The sequence below is a fragment of the Balaenoptera physalus genome (genome assembly GCF_965194825.1).
Source record: "Balaenoptera physalus genome assembly, chromosome: 3".
In the NCBI taxonomy this organism is placed as follows: Eukaryota; Metazoa; Chordata; class Mammalia; order Artiodactyla; family Balaenopteridae; genus Balaenoptera; species Balaenoptera physalus.
The window spans coordinates 30,804,020-30,828,320 of NC_138890.1; the positions used below are offsets into that span (position 1 = coordinate 30,804,020).

The following is a 24,301-nucleotide window of genomic DNA, read 5'->3' on the forward strand; positions in this document are numbered from 1 at the left end:
CGGAAGCTCTGCCACACTGTTTTCTCTGGCATGGGATGGAGTGTCAGAGGCACCAGCAACCCCACTGTCAAGTAGTTCATAGCTACCTGCCATCATTTTCTACACTTTCTTGTGCATGACTTTTCTAGAGAAAAATCTGATCAACGTGCTCAGCTGTACAGTAATTTGCTGAACTGTCAACAATTTTAGCTTTATGTATAAAATAAATCACAACTTTCTAAGATATTTCCCAACATCAGGGACATTTAGTTCATGAAAACAATTAGAACTGCAACATATAAATCATCAAATCATTCATTTCTAAGAGTGGAGGAGACTGAATTGGCAGCTAAAATAGAAGTAGTGTTTTGAATGTAATAGTCAAGTGTTTAAAAACAGTTTACTATTTTGTTCTGTTAACACTAAAAATATCTTCAAAAAACATTCTAGAGAATCACAGTCTTATAATAAACCATCATAAAGTAATTACAGCTTGGGTTTCTGTCAAGGTTCTTGCCACGTAAATGTTCATCTATATGAAATTTGCTTAAAATAAATAGATTAGATTCATTTCAGGAACAAGAATGACATGATTTTTTTGTTAACACTGATTAATGATTGTAGTTACTAATGTCATTAGTCGACTATCATCATTTTATCATTTGAAAAATGGCCTTCAGAATCTCTAGGTCTCATCTAGATGTGAATGTTTGCCCATTTCTTATATTCTACTGACCTCTAGAGACTATATATGTGTGTATATAAATTACACATGATATGTGGTTATAAACACATGAAACATACATCATAAGTGCCACAGATTGAGAAAAAGGAATCCTCACTGCATAAGCCCATTTCATTTTAGAAAAATATGCACACATTGTTTACATACATTTTCAAACAAGAGCGTATGTGTACACATTTAATACTAAGCATGTTGATGGTACTTTCCCTGCGTTCTCGCTTATACAGAACTCATAGAAAAGTGAATACCAGACAAATGGGTCCTATGTTTCGTTCGTGACTTGCCAGCAGTAAGGGGTAACAGAGAATTTAGTCTCGTTGGCCTGGCTTTTCCATAAAGCCAGATTTATTTTTAGTTGAGACCAGATCACTGTATGTGAGGCTCTTCTTCCCCACAATCACGCTTGCCGTGTTTCTTTTCCAATCCTCCTCCTGACCAGGCAAAGCATATTAAATTTAGAACTACCTACTGAGGGATCTGATGGCTTTGTAATCCTTGAATTTTCCTCGCAATGTTTCCAACTATTAAATATACCCATGAGTGAAACATTCAACATTAAAATAATTTCTAATTCAGGACTAGATCATGAACTCCTTAAGAGTTATGTCTGGTTCATCTGGTACCTAGCACACTGCATGTCAGATTGTGGGAAATTAATCATGTCAGCTGGAAAGAAACATGATATCTTACCAGCAATACAACCACATTTTATCTTACTAGGAATATGCCCATTTACTCTCTCTCTCTCTAACTCTGACTATAGATACAGGTACAAATATCAATATAGATACAGATGCAGAGATGGAGATATAGATAAAAATATGCACATACATAGAGTAACCATGTATGTATATATGTATGTGTGTATATATATATATATGTGTGTATATACATGTGTATAAATGTGCACACACATACAAACGACAAGAGGCATCTCCTACATACATATAACTCATGATCAAGGTTCTCCATTTTCAGTTTTGTCTGCTATAGTACTGTTTAAATTTTCATTTACAGTATGGATTGAAAACTATCGGTTACTATACTACATCATCAGCTACACCTCAGCATTTAAAAACTTCAAGTACATTTCTTTCTAATAACCTCAATTCTAATGATAAAAAACTATTTTTAGTGTCAAGAGTAATAACATTTTTTGCCCTTTAGTATATCTGTGTTTATATTACATATTATATATTTTGTTAGTTACATTATATTACATAATATGTTTAGAAATAGAAACACCTCCTGAAGTTTGATTATGCACCTCAAAAGTGCAACCAATTATAGACATGTTTGTCCAATAAGGGTAGTAAGAGAGAAGAGTGCATTATTTGATAAGACATTGTTACAACGTGGCAGGTATGACCACAAGATTTTGAAAATGTCCAAGCCACCACTAATGTATAAGAAAAGGAGGGAAATCAAATTCTGATTCTGTAGCAATATCCACTAGATGGAATCCTGCACCCTGTTCTGCAAACTTGGAAGGTGGCTGGTAACGTTCATGCCTATTCTGTGATTACAACCTCTCTGGAAAAGCCAGCTACCCTTCCAATCCTTTCACCATTTCAATGTAATTCTGGGATCTAAGAGATTTTCAAGTCTTTAAAATCATTTGGGACTTTGACGACCTCCAGGGCTCAAATTCTAAATGTAAATAATTTATCAAGGATTGACTGGCAGTCACTGATAATGGAAATGAGATAGGACCGGTATTGGAGATTAGCTAAGTGGGGTTTGGGCACCAGTAATCCATTTTTGTACTTAATACTAAAGAAATATGCTTATCAGAACCCTGATAACCTGCACAAGGTATACTTGCTTGATCTCAATGGTCTTAAAAAATGCCAGCTAGGCACGCTATTCAACCAGTTAATTCAACATTGTAGTTGGCTGGGTGGTAGGGCAGGGGAATGATATAAGCCAGAGCAATGAAACCAGTTTCTTGGCATGGTTCAGACTAGTGGATTTACTTTTTGCCTCTTAAACGTGTGGCTAAAATATTGGCATCTTAACAGCTATAGTAAACCACCATTTGTAAATAGAAAGAGGGGTACCACCAAATGGAAATTTAGTCAGTCACTTTTAGTTTCAAAAACCTACCTCTTAGACTTTTTACATAATTAGCTCTTCTTGAAGGAAAATTCACAGGTTTGGATTTTGCTGTTCAAATATGCCTTTCCATACCCTTAGCAGAGGTGCCAGTGATTAGAGAAACGATACATGTCAGGTAGTGAGAGAGAACACAGGGAAGTCAGAGAAGAAATCTGAATGATCTCTATGCTGGAAATTCGAACCTGGATAATCAAGACTGTACTATATGCGCAATAACGATTCTGTCCAGTTAAGAGAAATTTGTAATCCACTCTGTTTCAAGCCTAAAAAGTCACATTTTTCAAAAATCTGTATTTTGGCCTCCAAAGGCTTAAAAAGTTCTCCTAGCTAGATTGTCTCCAATTACAGAAATCCTTCCCAAGTACAAGGCTACAGAAGTATATTAAACCTGTAGGATACCATGTAGCTGACTGTTTTACAGAGCTCTACAGCACACCTGATCTCTATGCATGAGGTAATACCACTGAAGCAATTCACCACAATCTGATAATACTATCTGTTCAGCTCACAAATGTTGTCTTACATATGGGGGTAAATTGTCTTTGAATAGAAGGTTCATGATAGCAAACAAAGGGAGGTACAAATAAATTTATATTAACTTTAAGAATCCCTCCCACCATCCCAACACACACACACACACACACACACACACACACACACACACACACAGACTTCATGGGTAAACAAACACAGGACTGCTATGGATTCAACAGATTTCTGGTCTACCCAGCAATGATGGAGTTACTGCAATGACCACAGATGTGTGAGTCACGAAGAAGGTCTGGCCACAGCTAACTGACTGTCAGAAGAACTGATGGCAACAGTGAAAAGACACCTCCAGTGCAAGGTTCAACTTTGGTCCTGTATCAAGTAGTGGTCGGTGACTAGCAAATGACAGATAATAACAGAGTTGTAAATTTCCATTGTATTAATACACATCCCTCCAATGAACATAGGGATGTGTACGTTATGGATTGGTGAGTGCTAGTTTTTCCAGGTTTTCAGTACTCTGCAAACACACAGAAGCAGAACAGTCAAATGAGGCAGACTGAAGGAAACAGAAAAAAAAAATATCCACCTACATTCAAGGTATGAAACAATAATTTCTAAGCCTTCGGGAATCTATTTTTTCCCCTTGCATTGTAATGCAGTCAAGTGTCTGAGTGATGCCTTTTGTGTCTGATAATGTCAAGTTTGAATGTCATGGGTAGCCCCCATCTCTGATGGTATTAAAATGGTGGGAAGATGAAAAGCTTGGAAAGGTAAATGGAACAAATTAGATTAAAGTAGTTGGAGACAAGGCAAAGCATTCATCTACAGCTTGGTTCTGAGGTGACGTTGGTCACCCTGTCTACGGGCATAGGCTGGTTAAATCAGTTTCTGAGGAAAAGGGTGGCACTCCACTTAATTATGCTAATAATTATTTTTGCTCCTTCTCATTATGAAGTCTATCAGATGAAAGAAAACATCTTATATGGAAACATACAAACTTCCATTAAATGATTAGAGGGGTCTCCACAACTGAGCTTCGGTCAAACATTCTAGGCATCTCCCAGGTTCAAGTTAAGTTAGTCAAGCTTTATAGACAATAACTGACACACAGTCAGTTCAGGGAGGCAATTAATTCCCAAAAAGGAAGTATATACCTTTACAGAGAGATTAAACCTTAAAAGATCATAAAAACCCATTCTAATCGATGTCAGGAAACCAGAGATGAGCCTATCACTAATTGATTATATCCAAATAGTACGGAGAGAACACCACACCTGCTAAATTACAGGTCTCATCTCCGACAAATGGTGAAGGTTTTTCTTATGAAAACAAAAGCATATACACAAAATCCCTGCCTAATGAGGCCATGACATCTACAGTACATACAAGAGACTGCAATAATTACAATAGGAAGGTGTTTCTCCTAGTTATTCTCCCTCCCCCCAACAGTGTTTCTCAACCTTACCACTTATATCTAGGCTAATGCAGTAGATTATTCACTGGCTTCAAGCCTCAAGACTAGGGGTTCTCGCTGTTTTTTCAACAATAACCCTAGAAGATAAAGCAATATTCCACGAGTAACGATAGCTCCTTAGGGCCACGATTTAATGAGAGAGCAGATGGACCCTAAATAGGCGTTTTAGCATCACTATCTATGGGCAAGCGGCATGGTATGGACCCATTCATTATTCCACTCCTCCCTGGCTCCCACACAAAGAAAACTCCTGTAGAAGCGGCCAGATCACATCTTTCCAGTGGCTATTGAATACCTGCCATTCAAGGCTCTCAATCGTACTGGCATTGGTCATTCATTTTGGTGTTACTGCCCACAGGACCCCTCTGACTTTGCTCGTCCGGATTATTTTGTGTTTTCGCCTTTTACTCCTGATTCAAAGGCGACCATCCTCAGGATTCCCTCAACCTGCAGTGACCTTTCCTTCTTTGCTCTCTTAGGGAAAAAGTCAGGACTAACCAGCACATTTTAACCCACTAGGTAATTCTTCAGGTCTGGTCGACATTTTCTGTTTTCCTAAGGTTCTCACTGAGAGGACAGGCATTTTTTGCTATCAGGACAGACATTTTTTGGCACGTTTAACTCACGGTGCTTTGAGTATAGTCAGTGCTTGATAGCTATGATGAAAAACAGAGAACACCTAAAGCAAAGCGCAAATCAACCAGAGAAAGAAACCAAACTCTCCCGCCAAACTGTAAAGCTTTTCTTAGTTAAAGACAGAGAGAAAAAAATAATCACTACGGGTCAAACACAAAACACGTATATGAATCAAAGCAAAAACAAAAACAAAAAAAATGAAACAACCTTACCCCAGTGGACTTAGAGTGCTAATTACACTATACTTATAGTGCTAATTACAAAATATGAGTAGATGACACTCATGCCTTCTAAATGTAAGCTTTTTCCTCCCAGAAAAGAGAAATGAATGGGTGTTAAATCAAAGACGACCTATGGAGCATTTCACACCTCAGGAATGAAAACTGATAAAGAAAGGCTTCAATGCAAAAGAAAAATGCACCAGAAAAGAGCATGGACTGTTTAAGGTAAGAAAAACTGAAAGCTCTACCACATAGCGTGTACACTTGTCTTGTCTGAATGTGCTTTTGTAATAGCCAAGGCCCCCTTTGCGTTGGAAAAATTGTATACACTTCTCTTTCACAATTGAAATCGGTTAATTGATCATTTCCAAAAATAAATACTCTCATAGATAGAGGTCACTGGTTGTCTGAAATTGCATCAGTTTGTGTCTGGGTACTAGAATCCCGGGCTCCTCTGGGTTGTTTTTGTCATTTTATCAGAGTGATTACCAGCAGAGTAGTTCCAGCGTGGGTGCCCTCAGCTTCTAGAGCTGATGCTTGCTCTCTGCGGTCCCAGTTTCTCCATCAAGCCTTGTGGCTCTTGCTTTGGAAATCTGGCACTTAACAGCCAATGTTAATTATATTTCCTAGTCAGAGGAAAATCCTATTGGACTAATTTTTCAAAATCACATAATAAAAGAACTTCAGTGACAAACCATGTAGGTTTTCAATTGTTTTTTAACAGAGAGATCTATTAAGCACTTAATATTCGGTGGGAAAACAGTCTCAGAGCAATGAAATTCTATTACTTTAGAGGTTGCATGCTTTTAATTTCTTAATATTTTATTACATGTTGGCAACTGGTGCATATTTTTATAATGTGTTTGATCATTACTCTTCTTGGGGTATTCTATTTCAGTTCTTCCTCTGACATCATATTTGCATGTTAAAGGGTTTTAGCATTCAGGGATGAAATGTTCTGAATAGTAATGCGCAGTTAACTTGATTTTTTAAAAACGGAAAACAGCAAACAGACATTATATATAGGGTCTAAAGAGAACAATCTCATCATTTAAAAATCTAGCCCAAGTTTTAATAGCTTTCTATAGAACATCATAAAAGGTAATGATTCAATATAATTCATTAATTAGCAAATTATGCAAAATGCTATCAGCGGAGTTTGGGGAGAAGGATCTTGCTCGTTGGCTTTTCTAAGTCTATCACATTTCTTTTTTTGCCTGTAAAAAAAAAAATGATCTTTTCTTTGCTCTCCAGCAACATCTACTGGAAAAGTCAGAAAAATGCTATTTATATTAATCAGATAGTTTGAGTAAAAGGATAGTTGTGGTTACCATCTGCTTAAAAAGTGCACGCTGAACTACCAACCAGTTTACAGCTGATTTATTTCTGCCTGCTTTAGCTCCATTTAGTTCTCCAGGAGAAGGATAGTGGTTCAGTGATACAAATGGCCAAGCTACAACTTCAAATTTATCATCTCCTCACCATGAAGTAGTCATTTTCATAAATAAAATTAAAACGCATATATGATGCAGACAACATATTTCTCCCAGCCCATCTTCTCAACACTTGTCACTTATCTAAGATGTAATCATTATTATCAGCAGCGGCATGAAACACTCAATGGTTAGCTAAAGCAAGAGTCAAAGAAAAGGTTTTACCAGAGAAAGCTATGTAGAAACAGAGATTGAATTTGAGAAGAGCCACTTCAAGATTCTGCAAAGTTGCCTAAGTTGAAAAAAAAGAAAGTGACATGTGATATGATTTTAAAAACTCACTATGCTACCACCAGCATGATTACATCAAACATCCTAGCAGTTTCTGTTTCCCTTATCCACATCTTTCCCCACTCTTTTAACTATGATGGAAAAATTAAGTTTCCCCACACCTGTATGAGGGGCTTTCCAGAGAACTTCTGTTGGAAATTATCTCTAGATGATGAAGTGTGATGAGACCTATAGTCGGTTTGGTCTCCACTCCCCAACATTCAGCAGCCCCTGATGTCCCCATAAAATTGGATTCACAGGTTGCGACCACAGGATGCCATTAGATGGTCTGGCAAACGCGAGACACGTCAGGGTAAGGAACTGAGGGGCAAGTTGCTTGGAAATTTGGTAAGAAAATAATCTTATCACCAAATAAATATATAAAATATCTTCTCATGCATAGTGCTGAACTCAACCATGTCACAGTCTAGCAATTCTTTCTAGGACCAAACCCTGTGGAGGCATTAAAGTCACCTTTCTATATCTCATTCTGGAGAAGCATTTTTTAACAGAATTTTATACTTTTAATATTGATTTTCACAACCTTCCAAAAAATCACCTAAATATTAATTCAAACATTTTAGGTAACATCCTAGGTAAAAATCTGGATATCATTTGGATGTCATTATCCTTAAATCAAAACTCTGGCTAATTAAAATTTTTTCTTTTTGCATTCTCAAATCTCAGTTCATTCACGCCAGCAATAAATTTCAGCAGCAGAGGCAAGGAATATAAAATCAATGAAGACTGAGGTTCAAAACAAATGATCACAACTTTAAAACAACAGCAGCAGCAAAAAAAATCAGGCGCCGGGAGACTACAGTGTATTGCATTTGGTGGTTGTTCAACGTTAAAATAGATGTGAGCCTTTTAAGCTTCATCCCAAAGCTCTTTAAAGGAGAAATGCCATCAAATATAATCCACAACTCTCATTCATAGCGCACAAAAGGGACAGATTCCCGAAAGCCACCTACAGTAGAAGTCCACATGTATTCTATATCTAGGGTCCTAATGCAAAGTTCCGACTTGAGGCTGATAATTAGTCCCCTTTATTACTGAGCCGCTTAAAATCCAGGACGGCTGACCAAACAGCACCTCCAGAGTTAACTCCCATTTCAAACTGTCATAATTCAGTTATCCTAATTATTTACTGGATCCTTTTCTAACACATGCCCTAACCTGATGTTTTAACTTCATATTTCATTTGGGGCAACACAATCTCCATTTATGAAGCATCAACCTGACACAGGTTAAGGAGATAGAAGCAGCGCTTCACCCACAAGATCCAAGCCAAACACAGCCCAGCAGCTCGACTTAAACTCTACCCTTGCCTAAACCTCCGGTGAAAAATTATTATAACGCAGCAGAAGTTCAGTTAGAAGAAAAATTTCAAATCCCAGCTGTCTCCCAGGGTTTAAGTCCCGGAGTTCAAAAACAAGATCAATTGAATTATTATTATTATTTTTCCCTGTTAGCTATTTAGAATTTCACATAATGCAAAGTGCTATTCTGATCAAAATCATCTTTCTCATCTCTACCCTGAAATAAAACAGAGGAGAAATCATTCAGTTTAAATGCATTTGCTATACAAATTTGCTATACAAATCTATTTTCAATTGAATTTGCTGCATGCTCTAATTCATCAAAATTAATACAGGTACTTTCTATGTTAAACAAAAGGAAGTCGACTGAAAAATCGGCTTCTGCTGTGGATGCCTTTCTCAATTACAAAACGGTGAAAACAGAGATTTAACTAAGCCACTCGGTCAAACCCTCCGATGGGCGCTCTTACCTGTCTCAGCTGAAGGCTTCCTTCCCTTGTTAGCAGCGTGCAGCATCTCCACTAGCTCGTCCCAATCCTCACCACCGGTCTCAAATTACACCGCTAAATCCACCCCCTGCCTTTTTTTCCCCCTTTCTTTCTTTCCCTTCTTTTTTTTTTTTTTTTCTTTTCTTTTCTTTTCTTTTCCCCGGCAAGAAAATGCTTATTGAAAGTGATTAGTTTTTGTTGTCCCTTTTAAGTCCCTCCTGCGGGAAGGAACAGGGGAGCAATGTGACGCCACCTTTTAATCTTTTGTAAGAGTGCAAAGGCAGAAAAGGAACGCTCGATCAAACTGAGCTGCACACATGACTAAAACTCACAGGAGAGGCTGCCGCTGCCTGGCGAAAGCATCGCTAGGCTTGAGTGTAAGAACAGAGAAGAGGGAAGAGTCAATGGAATGTGACAACGTATGTGCATCAAAGGCAGGAGGAGAGAGAGAACAATGAGAGAGGGAAGGACAGCGGGGAGAGAGGAAGAGAGGGAGAGGGAGATGGAGAGAGAGATGGAGAGAGAGAGGGAAGGGAGAACATGGGGAAAAGATAGAGCGGGTTTCAGGCAAAGGATTCTGAGAATAAAGCCACAGTGCAGTGTCTGGCAGCTTCTGTTTTTATCTCAGCAAGCATGATACACTGCCTCTCTCATTTAGAAACACATTCGTGTATCTTCCAGGTTTGAAAACTGAGATAATCGCCATGTGTCTCTGGTTTTTTCTGACTGGCATTTAACTGTGCGGTGTACCTGTGATTTTTTTAGGATGCGTTTCTGTGCAATTTATTTCGCATATTTATTTATGTAGGCAAAAATGAAAGCTGCTAATTTCTACGGCGATCTGCAACGTAGTTTTACTGACAGATGGAACTCTACTTATCATAACTGCTGACAAACTGCCACGGGTAAACAAAAGAAGAAACAAATGCTTCGTCTTGATAATTGTCTTTAAAAGGAAGAGCCCACACCAAAATATTAGCACTTGCAAAAACCTATGTTTCCTGGTTAAAGTTGGAAAGGTGGTTTCTTTCCAGTCGTTTTGTTAAGAAAGGCAAAATAAAAGGCAGGGCAAGATGTTTGAAGGAAAGGTGTTGGAAAAGAGCTATTACGAAAGTGAAAACCTCAATTCTTTCCGGTTTCCCTCCAAATGGGACAACAGGCTTGCTTTCTTGAGTCCTGGAACAGAGTTTTCGAGTCACTATTTCTATAGACTTTTACTGCATCCTTCTGCCTTCCTGTACCATTTTAAAGTAGGCTCCATTTTTAAAACAGAGTCAAAAAGAAATGATTTCCTAATTCAAATGGTTTCGAATGGTGTTTCACCAGCTTTGTTCCATCTCTACTCCACTCCTGCCACATGGGGGCTAGGATTACACAGTTAAATTCCCTAAGTGACCTCTTTTATAAGGATGTAAATTGCTTATTCCAAGGTCAAGTATTTGGTATAAGTTAAGTTATTGGTGAAAATAACTGCTTGCTTCCCATGGTAACCTGAGCTAATGCAGTAGTAAGCCAGCAGGAAGAGGTTACATTCAAGCTTTTGACTGACCATCTTTTTGAAATGAAGCAGTTCTAATACGGAAAATAAATCCCATGTCTCCTACTCATAAGAGTTATTATTTGGGAAAAACTAAAAGCAAAACAAAACATTCAATCATTTCACTTTAACTATGGTGTATCCCAATAATATATCCCTGGACCCTAGGCATCTGGTATTTTGGAGTTCTTGTGTAAACCACCAGATATAGACTGAGAACTGGTCCAGGAATGAGACCTTCTATCTCCACCCCAGCCACATTGCTGTATCCAGAGAGGGATTGCTTGATCTTGTTAAACTCGGAGTGTCATCATTTTCATGGTTTGCCAATAGGAGGATATGTCTATAGTTTGGACCCAAATAAAGAAGTAACAACCTCCCTCCATCCCTCCAATGTGATCAAGATGAAGCCCTACTGATCATTAAGGCAGAGCCGAGAATGGAGAACACACAGAGGCTGAACAGAAGGCAGCTGGCCAGAGAACAGAGCGTGCTCAGATGTAGAAGGAAAGGAGGCTGCAGAGCCGGTGAGTAGCTAAGGAAGTGGTGCCCTGGTAAATCCAGAATTCTCTGCAAACATTTCAAAGAGTGTATTGGAAGCAGCCTCCTTTAAATGGCATTATTGAGATAGAGTCTATAGTTAAAATTAACTTGATACAAGGGAGTAAGTAGACTGAGAATTTTCTGCCAATAAAAATAAAGACCCTGTTACAAGAATATAACCATTTCAGTGAAAGAAAAGCCAGGGAGGGGCCTGGGTCATATTGAACAGGATCGGCAAAATATAGTCAAGGAAAAATAAAAAGAAATCAAGGTGACAAAAAGAGATTTTTAAAAAAGCTATAAATGGCTATCGGTGTTGTTGCTTATTTTCACCACTTCCTTAGTGAGGAGGCGGGGGCCCTGAGAGGGCAATGTTTGCAGTCTGATATATATGACTTAAGATACCTTGACTGAGGGGGGACCATCTGACTCTACCAGGGTGCGCAAGGTGGTCCAAATCACATTAATGTTTCTTGCTAGAATATGACTTTCACAAGTCTTTTTTCTCTGCGGGAGAGCTTTCTGCCCATGTGCTTATACTGTGGAGTAGATGGTGGTTAAATGCTCAGTTTTTGGAACCAGCCTGCCTGGGACTGAATCCCAGCTCCACGACCTGCTTGCTGTGTGATCTTGACCAAATTATTTTGCCTCTCTGTGGCTCTTTCCTCATCTCAAAATGGGTATAACATTACCTGCCTCACGGGGCTGTCATTTGGAATAAATAATGCATGTGCTGTTATGAGTTCTGTTCCCGACCCATAGCAAGTGCCTCATATGTGTTAACTCCTATTAGGAAATCCACCTAAAAGATTTTTTTTAAAAATAGCTAAAATAGACAATATTTTCTCACCTCAGAGTAGACGGCTCACAAAGACTTATTTCCACTCTGCCCTTCCTTGTAAGCTCTAGTTATTCAACCTACCCTCTGGGTCTTTCCACTTGGATGATACGCTTAAAACTCAGGAAGTTCCACAATCAAACTCATGAATCAAAACAAGCTTTTTCTCCCAATTCCCTCACCTGTGTAAAGTGTATAAATCTTGGAGTCATACAGGGTTCTTTTCTTTCCTTTCTCTCATCATTCGACTATCAGTAACTATCAAGTATCACCCCTTCATATCTTTTAAAGTTATTGTTTCATTTCCAGACTTTTAATACTTTCTCCACCTGGGCACTTCTGCCTGGACTATTGCGATAATCTTTTAATGCAGCACTTCGCCGTGCTTTTCTGTCCTGAAACACATGGACGGGGATGAAATGCAGCATTCGATTCTCTAGGGACAGTCGTAGGGTCCTGCCAAAGACCCAACCAGATCATAACAACACCCCTTTTCCTCCTCTCAAGAAAGCACTCGGAATCTAAGTGAAGGCGAGTGACGTTATTCTAGGAATGACCTTGAATCTGCTCTAATGGATAAAGCAGCTAATCTTCGGCAAACCAATACTTTACTATTAGTGCCTTGTTAGTTGTGACACATCTCCCAACTGTCATGACACAGCTATTGAAAACAACCATTTTAAGAGGTTTTCTTTTCTTCTCCAATTCATCCTTCACAAACCAGAATAACCTTCTTAAAATGCCACTCGGAATGACATCCATCCCCAATAGTTATTGATTGGTCGATTGAAAGTCTGTTTTATTTCATCACCTTATGTAGCAGCTTAAAAATCATCAAAGGTTCAAAAAAATGATAGTAAAAATCATTATCATCTGCAGAAACAAAGAGCACACAGAAAAAAAAATGTGGGGAAAAGAAAGAGGTGTGTCAAGCTGATGATAAAAAAGATCATGTTACTTTCCTGGCAACTGTAATATTTGCAATTATCGTCAGCCTTTTAACATTTGTAATTTGTGATTTCTTTTCTCGTTCCAAATACATATCAGTTTTTATAAGAAATCATCAAAGGTTCACAATTCTTTAGAGAACTAGTAAAAATCACTTGGTTGTACAGATTTTTTTCCCCTCATATTCAATCACCTCTGACGCCAACCTATCCCTGTAAACATTCACTCTGTCACCTCCTCACAGGAGCTCCCTCCCCTGTCCCCAACCTGACCTGGCACATCCCTTCCAGCCTCATTCCTCATTCTCTTTAGAGTGTCCTCTTCTCCTTCATCCCAACATACTTAACTCTTAGCTCTTTATCTAACACCGGGACAAGCTACATATTCCCCAGAAAGACTTTCTTGACCTTCCGAAGTTTACAGTGATGGAATTATTTTAACCACAATAACTACTCAAATGCTCTAGGGAAAGTGATTTGTATGATAATAAGGAGCTTGGCTTTGCAGTTGTTCCTAGGTCTAAATCCTGACCTGAAATTTGCTTCCAAATTGTGGGACCCTGATCAAATCCCTTTTCTCTTTCAACCTCACTGTCTTCACCTGTAAAATTCATTAGGTAATAAATGTAAAGTAATTAGCACAATAGCTAGTATACAGCTAGCACCTACACGATAAAGAGGAGTTAGTAATCATACAAGTGCTTATTAAATGACAGGGATAATCATACAAGTGCTTATTAAATGACAGGGATTTATCATTGCCTCTAATTTCTAAACCTCAGGACAACCCACCAAATGGCTATTAGAGCCTTTTTACAGAAGATGAGACCGAGGTTTATCAAAATTAATTTAGCCAATATTACACAAAGAACAAATGGCACAGCCAGAAAATAAACCCTTGTCTCCTACCTTCCAGTTATTTTTATCCTTGCCTATCATTTACCACTGAGCCTATACTGTATTGCTTTATTATCATTTGGGTTTTCAGGTTTGTGTCCTATTTTTCTGTATTATAGACTAAATGAGAGCAATATTCATGTTTAAACTACCTTTGCATCTTTAGTATCTTTCAGAAATCTTTAAACAAAGTAACCTGCCTACTTGGTTACTAAATGTTGACCTGCCTACTAACCTGCCTACTAAATGTTGACTGCTTGATCATCTGTGCTCATGGGGATTTAAGTTTTTAACCATATTTAATTTCAGTGACACTGGTTTTTGCAGAAATGGCTTCATCATCCTTTCTATGAAAAACATCATAATTATACAAAATAATATAAAAGAGAAACAGTACATATGAATGAGGCACGGACATAGAAAAGAATGACAGTCTCTGCAAAAAGGCGGTAGGAAAAGTGATACTCATCGATTTGATTTGCTTCTTCATACTTGGCATTTATATTCTGCTTGAAGATAGGACCCTCAGGCTACCCATTCCATGCATGGAAAAGTGGAGGTTATTAGCTGAACATCAACCATTTAAGGTTACACAGAAAGGTAGAAACAGCCACTCAAATACCCACGGCATTCCGTCACCTTTAATTCTTTCTTTTTAAATAAATGCAGTAATTATATTCTCATTTCTTTTCTTTCTGGCTATTAGTCTATACAATACTAAAACAGTGTGGAATGAGATAAAACATTCAGTCCACCAGTATCATGTTTTCCAGTGTATGTGGTGATAAACAATGCTATTGAATTTTCAACAAGTTGAATGAATGCTTTTATTTCAAATATGTGTAGACCATGGTCTCTGCCAGTCTGTGCACAAGTGAAAAGCAATAGAACTAAGAAGAGAAATGCCCTGTGCACCCCACATGGGATAATTAATATTACCAAACACTTACGGTCTTACAACAGTCTTGATATGTGCATAAACTTCATGAAGTCAGGATATACTGTTGTTCACCGCTGTATTCCTGGTACCTAGAGCAGTGCTGAATTTACAGTGGGTGGTGCTCAATACCTATGTGTCTGATAAATGAATGAGTGAATGGGGTCATCCCCCAATGTTACCTAAACCCGTCAATTTCTAGTGATTTTTTTTGATTTTCACACAACTGGTGTATATATATCCAAATATATTTCATACTCTGCCACCTCCCTGTGTTATTTCCCCTGAAATTTATTTTGTTAAATGTTTGCTACCCTTTGTTCCCCATAACATGTCCTCATCCTCAAAAAATCCTTTCTAGATTATATTAGCTCATGGTAAATGCTCTTTTCTCCAATTTCAAAGTGCCCCTTGCCTGAGACATTTTATTACATATACTTTTCCAAATTAATGTTGTCCTGGCTTTGGATATCTCAGACTGTTAGTGAATTGTTATTCTTCTAATATCTCTAGGTTATTCTTAGTTCATCACTTAGATTTTAAATTTTCTGAAGGTTATAGGAACTAAGTGCCTTTACTTTTTAATGTATAATATATATCGCTATTCCTTTGGGTACTATCTTGTACATAGTGTGTGCATGTGTATAATATATATATATGTGTGTGTATATATATATATATATATATATATATATATATATATACACACACATATACACACATATATATAAAACATGTTGATGTTTATACTGAAAGTACTGATAGGTATAAAATTCTATCATTCAGAAATTATGTGCAAAAGCATCTAATAGTCTTTGGCCTTTAGAAAATTGTTGTTAGAATCCTGCTAGAATAGTGGTAAAATGGAATTTTTTGTAGCTTATTCAGCCCTTAGGTGCTATGGAAGGCCATTCCTTTTATTTACCTCAGGGTATATTTTTTGAGCACATAGTCAGAGTCAACCAGGGTTCCAGCTAGTGTTGAAATTAACTCATTACAACAAATTGAAATTCTTAGGCAGGAAGAATTAGCAACTGTCCTCTGGAAGATTATCATTTTTTCCCCAATCATTGACACATTAGTTGGAAGTCAGCTTATGTGGACCTGTCAGCAACTAAGCCTTAGAGAAGAGGTTTCTCAGTTCCATAGGGTCTCCTCTATGGGGTCATTTCAGGCCCGATTATCCACTTATTTATTCAGGGAGGTTAGTTTTTCCTTAGGGGGGATATGATGGGGAAGAACATTGTGGAAGACACCTCACCTTAATAAGCCTTACTTCTTGGACACAAGGAGCTTTCTTAGGGAAGATTTTTCCCTCTTGTAGTGGTTCTGTATGGATTCACTAGAGATTCAAGCTGTTGGAATTGTCTATAAAGTACTGGTTTTCAAAAAAAAAAAATAATCTCCAAAATTATAAAAAGGACGTAACCTCTGAAGTTTCAAAAAAACCCTTAATGTATTCTTCTTACTGTAAAGATAAGATAATTCAGGTCCATTTTCGTATCTGTTTCCAAAATTGCGGTAAGTATATAAGATGATTAAAGGTTGGTGATTTAATTTTCTGAAATTAGTTTATCAAATATTCTAATCATATCAGATCTTATTTAGCCAATTAAAACAATTTATTTTGCTTATAAAATTGCTTACATTAATTAGCGTGTTCAGGCATTTTGGTTTTTGTCTGCTGAAGAGAAGCCAGTTATCTGTTTTCCGTTTCTGTTTTTTGCATAGTGATTTGAACACCCCCCCCTTAAGTGAAAACCAAAGTAGCGGCCACCTAATCCTAAAGTAAAAATGGAAAGCAAATCAAGAGAGAACCTCAATTCTCTGCTTCCCATGGTGGACGGAATAGAGTTGGCCTCAATGAAACTCTAAGACTTTACGTTCCTCTCCATTGAGTTGAATACAGCCTTCGGTGGACTATTTGGTTCTTGTTACTGATGTTTTTCAATACGGAACATTTGAAAGCATCCAACCAGAAGTTGCACAATGATCACAGCCTTGAACGTATTCATCAGAAAAACACATTCACTGCTACAGGTTTTATTTTTACAGTAACCAGTGTACTGCACTGTTTGCCAGTTTCTTCAATACGCTTACCTATGACAATCACAAAAAGCAATTCACAACCTTACTTATCAGATAGTTCTGTTTTACAATAATCTGGTTGCTATTTGTAAAATCCAGGATAAAACAGTGCAATTTCTGATGCGGAATATCTGAAAAGCTCCGGAAGCTGCTAGGAAGAGATATGCACTAAAATATGTAATGCGATGGAATTACAACAAACAGACTTTCTGGAGGGTTCACACTCAAATGCCTCTCAGAGTGTGTGACATTTAAGGGTGTGACTTTCAAGATTTACAAATAATCTCTGCATTTAAACTGCCCCTTTCCACCCACAGTCTTTCTTAGCTCCAAATTTAATTCTCTCATTAAAAAAAGAAAGGTAGAGGGAAGAGATATGGGAGCATATGTATATGTATAACTGATTCACTTTGTTATAAAGCAGAAACGAACACACCATTGTAAAGCAATTATACTCCAATAAAGATGTTAAAAAAAAAAGAAGAGAAAGGTAGACACAGAGAACCATCTGGAAGTGAGGGTTGGCAGCGTCTCACCTCCTGCCCACATCTGCAGCTATAGTATAAAAATGTCATGCTCCAGGCACTGCTAGCATTGCTAGAGATTAAAGGGGAAAATGCCGGTCAGGGACCAGTAGTGAATGCAGGGACCGCTGACAGCCCTTTCCAATCTGGAGAGTGAGGAGTTGGGATCTTGCAGTCACAGTTGAGGGAAGGCAGATCAGGGCTTTGGGGTGCCTCCCATTGCTAGATTCTAAGGCTTTTCTAAGCTGAGTGTTGGGCAAGTGCAGAACAAGGTAGGGGAAATACTCCCTTCTTTCAGGTGGCTACCAGAGGAGAAATACAGTTTATCAGGAACTGTCCCTAGGAATCTCCCAGGTTGATGGGCCTTTCCTGTTCTGGCCTCATTTTCTTCTTTGTCTTTCAAGTCTTCTACTGAGTGCCCTGGGGATGCGGGGGACCCCAGGCTCCCTGCTTGTCCCTGGCCTGTAGTGGATGCTGTTGGTACATTCCAGATGCCTGATGGGCATTCATCTCCTGCTGTGAGGGGTGGTTGATTACCACTCCCTGCTGTCTCCCTCTCAGCCAGTGGGAGCCTTCTCAAAAGAGGCGGTCCCCCACTGGCCCATCCTCTGCTCCCTTCTTGCCTTAAGGTGGGACCAATCCTAAATTACACTGAAGCTCAACTCCAGCTGAGACCACATCCTTGCTCTTTGTTTCCCTGTCCTATCCTGCTTCCCTCTCTCTTCTCCTGGAAGCATTCTTTCATAAACCACTTGAATAAGAATCCCCGTCTTAAGCTGTGCTTCTAGGGAAGCCAAGATAGTGAGTGCCCCTGCTCAAGCCTTCCTTCTGTTTTCTTTTCAATTAGGACCTGTCTCTACTAGGTAAAGATGGGTCATATTAATAACTGATCATAAATAAACCCTCCTAGTATGTTTGTAGTCTAATGTGTTACTCTTTCCTGATAACATAATACCTTACCACCAAGAATTTATTTTTAGGACTTCTTTTAAGTAGCAATCCCAGTGGGCAAATGCAAAAACAAACAAACAAAAAAAGGTAAAACTCTCTCAAAAAGAATGATCAATCAAAACAATCACCACTGAATCACTGTTTCTAGAACAAAATGAAAATAGGGATCTCAATTAAATCATTTATTTCACATGTTGGTTCCTAAATATCTAGATGCACTCTAAAATCAACAACATCTTTCTGATGAGAATTTAACTAACACAAAAAAAGTGGTGATTTTAACAGCTGACAAATCCCCTATAATATGGGGCTTAAACAAACAATGCAAACAAACAAACCAACCACTTTTCCAGTGATTAGGCTGTGCAGATGTCAAAGAACAGTGCGTCAAACACTCCCTGGAAGAGAAGAGACGCCAGTTAAATCTTGTAGAATGAGTTTTCATGACTGTGCATTAGTGTGAGAGAGAAATGGGAATCGCGTGCACCACTGAGAGGCAGTGTAGTGCAATAAAAAAAGGTGACTGTGTTTCAATTTCAGATCTGCCACCATCTTAGTACATGGCATTGGCCAGAGCACGTAACCACTATCCACCTCCCCTGCTCCATCTGCTAAATGGGACTAACAGCTCCCAGCTTCTGATAGTAAGATTAATAAAAAAGCATTAGCATATTCATAAAGATGGAGAACTCTATATTTCCCTTGTGCAGTCAGACCCTACCAAAGCTAAATCTATTCCAAGGGAATAAGAAATTATATTCTGGAAGCTGAATGCTTTCCTTGGGGCTGCTGGGGCACCAATTAACAGATTGAGGCAATAAACCACTCAATAATCCTGCATTGGCTGAAAGAATTAATGCAGCTCACCTCTGCTGCTGCGAGTGAATACCATGTACTCAGAGGATGCTCAATAAATATTAGCTGATGATGATATTGACAGGGTGCCGTGTACAGTCACGGCACTAACTGAATTACGAAGTGTACGGCTGTTCAGAAAACTCATTGAATAATTATTGGCAATAAAAGAAACCTATCTCTGACCTCATTTACTTTATTATGATATCATCTCAGGCATAATAAGAATATCGCCAATCCCTGGAACCTTAATAGCCTTACCCTAGTGACTTAGGAGAATACAAATAAGGTCATTCTTCCAACTATATTCAGAATCTAGGCACTTCTTAAAACTTCCATTGTCATCACCCTGGTGCAATCCATCATCATTTCTTTTCTGCGTTATTGTAGAGCCTCCTAATTGCTCTCTGTGATTTCCACTTTTGGCTCCTATGTCAGACTGCAGCAATAAGGACCTCCAACGTATCCGGCTTTCATGCATCTGTATTCTTATGTAGTCCTCTCCCACACTGACCCTGGGATTGGCCTTGTGACTTGCTTTGGCCAATGGGACATAAGCCAACACCATACAAGTAAAGGCATGATAAGCACTTGGGATTTGGGGCTTGCCCTGTTGGAAGGGTGCCACTTCCATAAAAGAAAGCCTTGTCTGGCCTCCTGGAGGATGAAAGATCACAGGAAGAGGGAAAGAGAGGCCCAACCATTTCCTGGAGTCCATCCACCACCTGACCCACCAGCTGGATGTAACTGTGTGAGTGCAGGCAAGCCCAGCAGAAGACCTGACCAACCAACACACTGAAATTTGAGAAATAAATTCTTGTTTCAAGCCACCAACTTTTGGTGTAGTTTGTTATTTAGCAATAGGTAACTGATACAGGCTCCCCCTTATTATTCTCAATGCTGCAATCAAGTGATTCTTTTTATAATATAAGCCACTTAATCTCACTCCTCTGCTAAACACCCTCTAAGAACTCCTTCTCTCCTCCAGAGTTAAAGCCAGAGCCTTTCCAATATTCTAAAGGCTGGACATGCTTTGTCCTCCCCGCAGTTTTTCAGATCCCAAATCCTACTAATTTCTCCCTCATTCTCTTCCCCAGCAGCTACACACATCTCTTTCTAGACTGTTCTTCCTTGTGAATAAGGATTACTCTCTCACCTCATTTGAGAGTTTCCTTTGATACCATTTTTTTCCAATGATGCCTACTCCATTTAAAACTGCATCACCCCCTCACCTCAAATTCCCTATCCCCCTTTTGGTTTCCTCTCCAAGGCAGTTAACACATCTAAATCGCTATAGTTTTCTTACTTTGTTCATCATCTGATCCCTTTACCAGAATGTAAGCTCCAGAAGAGTGGGGGGTGGTCTTTTTGGTTTACTCTCAGATTCCCAGCACCTACAACCATGCCTGATACATAGGATAGACTTAATAACTATTTGCTAAATTACGAAATGAATCCTCCTGGGTACTCCAAAGGTGCTCCGACTGGATTCTACATTGAAAGATAACGCTGAGGGTGAGAAGAGTCTGTAAGTGCACACAGCTGATGCAACTTCCAAGGATTTATAGGCCCTCACTTGAGAGAGCACAGAAGTAGCCTTGTGGTCAAGGAAAAGAGAAGGTCGAGAAGGTTCTTTGGGAAGTGTTTTATCAGCGAGTCTCTTCAGCAGGTAGTGAGAACTGCATTCGAAAGCAAAGAGAGGTGACTTGGCACCAGAAGAGTCACCCTGGAAAGGCTAAGGAGGAACCCAAGGAAGAGAAGGAGACTCTCCAGGCCTGCTTGAATGGAAACAGCAAGAGGGCCAAAGAGAAAGATGCATCCGAAGGATAAACCTGGTCTCTTTATGGAAGATGAAGTTTGGGATGTACCTGTTTCAGGAAAAGCCTAAACGTAAAGAGAAATATATCTGAGGCTTGGTCTTTTCATGTCTGTGTCAGGGCTGAGGATGCAGACAGATGAACACCGGTAACAGGACCTAGGCATGCACCCAGGGGCATGACGTGTCGGCATTTACACTCCATAAGCATGTATATTACAAGGCTTGTCACCGTTTCCTTAAGGAGCTAGCACTTGATTTGACCCATCAGAAAGCTGGCCAAGCACCAGTCACAAGTTTCCATCTGATCCTTTATTTGGTGAAAACGTCCATCTTCCAAAGGTGCAGCCTGGGCTGGCGGTGCGGCCTCCAGCTTGTAGTGTGTGGCCAAGAATTCAGTTTAGTTAGTGCAGAACAGACGTGGCCTGGGATGACCTCACTTCACCTTGCTGACCCCATCTTTGTGCAAAACTCATCCGAAACCATCCATTTTCCTCCTCGCCCACACCTCATTTTCCCTGTTGCTCTGCAATTATTTGTTATCTGGCTCAGTAATTGTATTGTTTATAGCAGCCATGAAAACTCTATTGTTAGGGGAAAAACATGCTTTTTTGCCCAACTAGATTCTCCTGTGTGGGCAATAAATGATGTTGGTCTTTTAGAGCTCTTAATAAATATACTGTTCTCTGGGTTCAATTTTCCTAAAAATGAAAATTGCCCGAAAGCAAAGTAGGCAGGAAATGTAGAGTGGGGTGCTACTGTACCCCGCATTCCTGCTGATGGATGGCTGCCCCCTGAATGTCGGGGAGCACGCGCTAGTCACTGCCACGGCTCCTGCTTTCCGAGAAGCTGGCGACGTCTAGCCCTTTGGAATAGCAAGTCCCCCGCTCCACCCCACCTGCCATCTCCCGAACGGCTTCAGTTAGTCATTCACGGCCTTTTCCAAAACCAGAACACCAACAGGCAGAGCTATTATTCCAGCCCAGCAGATGCCTAGGCTGAAGGAGGTTCTGGGACTTGGTATCATTTTTGCTTTTGTGGTTCTCATGTATATATTTCAGCATTTGATCCCACTACACATAAAATATTTACTTCATGACGGGGGGTGGGGGAAATGTCATTTTTTAAAAATTCCTTTAGTTTAATTACAAAAGATGTAAATGTGGTCTCACTTGTGGGAAAAAAGTTACTCTTAACAATGAGGTATACATTGGCGTCTGCTTAATCTGTTCACAGTAAGAATAAGACCTCACACTCGCCTCCTAGTCCTTATTTTTGCAGTAGTACCTGGGAAATTAATACATTCTCTTGCAGCATCTCCGATTTCTTAAGGAAAGAAGAGGCAGGAGTTTCCTGCTGGATCCTTCTACCAGCTGTAACGACATTCACTTTGCTCCATTTCCAGCATCTCTTTTGCACTGCAGACCACAGCTATCTTGTCTGACCTCAGTCACAGGCAGCCAGAGTCTAGCCTTCTCTGGTCTCCTCTCTCCCCAACCACTGCGGTCTCCTTCAGATCCCCAAAATGGAGTAAAATTAATAGGGGAACCAGCATTATTTATACAATGACCTTGCGTTCCTGGGGGAAGTGCAGGCGCTATTCTTTCACTTATGGTGTTTTACATTTCAAAGAACCTAGCTCTCTTTGATATTAAAGAATGCAATGCGCTTTAATAGGTTAATCAGGCTGCATCAGGTTTTCCTGTGTGTGGCTCTGTTCCAAAGGAAATGATTTGGCTCTTAGTCGATGAATTCTGACAAGGGGCCTCAACATTAATATTTGAGAGACTTAATATACTGAGGTACCTAAATCTTCAAGAAAAATGCTGGCTTTGCTTACCTCCGTCCCTCGGTGGGTAATAGAGGGCTTCTCAGCGCTGGCATTACTAACAGTGGGGCTGGATCATGCTTTGTTGTGCAGGGCTGTCTTGTGCTCCGTAGGACATGAAGCAGCGTCCCCTGGCCTCTCCCAGCTGAATGTCAATAGCACCATCCCCCATTCATGACAATCAAACGTCTCCAAACATTGCCATCCATCCCCAGAGCATAAAATCAACCCCAGTTAAGAATCACAAGGTCAATTGAAAAAGTGGTGGGAGAGGGGGATTTCTTTTAGGGCTTATGATACGTATAGAACTTCCTGGTTTCAATGATAATTAAGATAATGGTAGCTAACATGCATTGAGAGCTCACTGTGAACCAATTAGCACTATGCTAATGGCTTTACATGTTTGATCCGATTTGATCCTTAAAATAAACCTATGAGGTAGTTATTGTGATTGGCGTTTTACTGTTAAGGAAACCTAGGCTTAGAGGAGTTAAAATAATTTGCCCAAGACTCCCCAGCTGGAAAATAGGGCAGTTCTGTATGCTTAAATCCAGAACTGCAGTGCAAAAAACCTCTCTTCCCTTTCTGGCTTGCCTCCTCTTCTTGGGGTTATAATCTGAGTATCTAAATTAAATTCAGGAGTTGATTAAGCACCACTATGTTTAGGAAATGCACTTACAAACTAAATCGGTCTAAACAAAATAAGGCTATGTTTGCCCTCAAGTAATATATGCAAAATAGAAACTATAACACAGAAATAAATAAGATAAACATTTGATAAGGGCCACAACAAGATCAGAGGTCAGGGTGCTCTGGATCGGTGCTTCTCAGATCCCAGTGTGCAGAAAAATCACCCGAGACCTTATTATTAAAATGCAGGTTCTGCTCCTAAGTAGGTGTGGATTGGGGCCTGGCATTCTGCATTTCTAACCAGCTCCCTGGGTGGTGATGCTGCAGGTCTAAGGGCCACAGTTTTTGCAGGAGGCGCTGATGTGCTAGGAAGCCTCAATACATTCGAGAAGTGAGACCCAGCGTGTGCATCTGAGATGCCAAGAACTCATCATCACAAGGTGGAAGGGGTGGGAGGAGGGGGTGGGATTGCCTTGGCCGCGAGAGCCACACTTGTCTCTCAGCCCTTCACTTGGAACTTCCGTGGTGTGCCTACTCACACCGACAGCCCACATCTACAGCTGAACATCTGCTACTGCAAAGGACAAATATTAATTTGAAGCACGAAAACACCTACCCATTGAACACAACTTGTTTCTGCAAACAGATTACATTCTTATGACCGATTTTGTA

The 24,301-nt window shown here is 39.6% G+C and overlaps 3 long non-coding RNA genes across 3 annotated transcripts in view; 2 read left to right on the plus strand and 1 right to left on the minus strand.

Moving 5' to 3' along the window:
• The window catches only part of LOC309658278, a 953,833-nt gene that overhangs the window by 181,122 nt on the left and 748,410 nt on the right, over window positions 1-24,301 (plus strand). The window lies entirely within an intron of this gene.
• LOC309658274 lies at window positions 9,358-14,292 on the minus strand. The gene is made up of 2 exons (XR_014262165.1): window positions 14,236-14,292; window positions 9,358-14,200 (listed from the first exon to the last, which is right to left on the minus strand). It is a non-coding gene; the product is annotated as an uncharacterized lncRNA (long non-coding RNA).
• Window positions 17,334-24,301, plus strand: part of LOC309658284 — a 31,962-nt gene continuing 24,994 nt past the window's right edge. Inside the window, exon 1 of the long non-coding RNA XR_014262175.1 lies at window positions 17,334-17,419. This is a non-coding gene — a long non-coding RNA (uncharacterized lncRNA). The remainder of the gene's footprint in view (window positions 17,420-24,301) is intronic.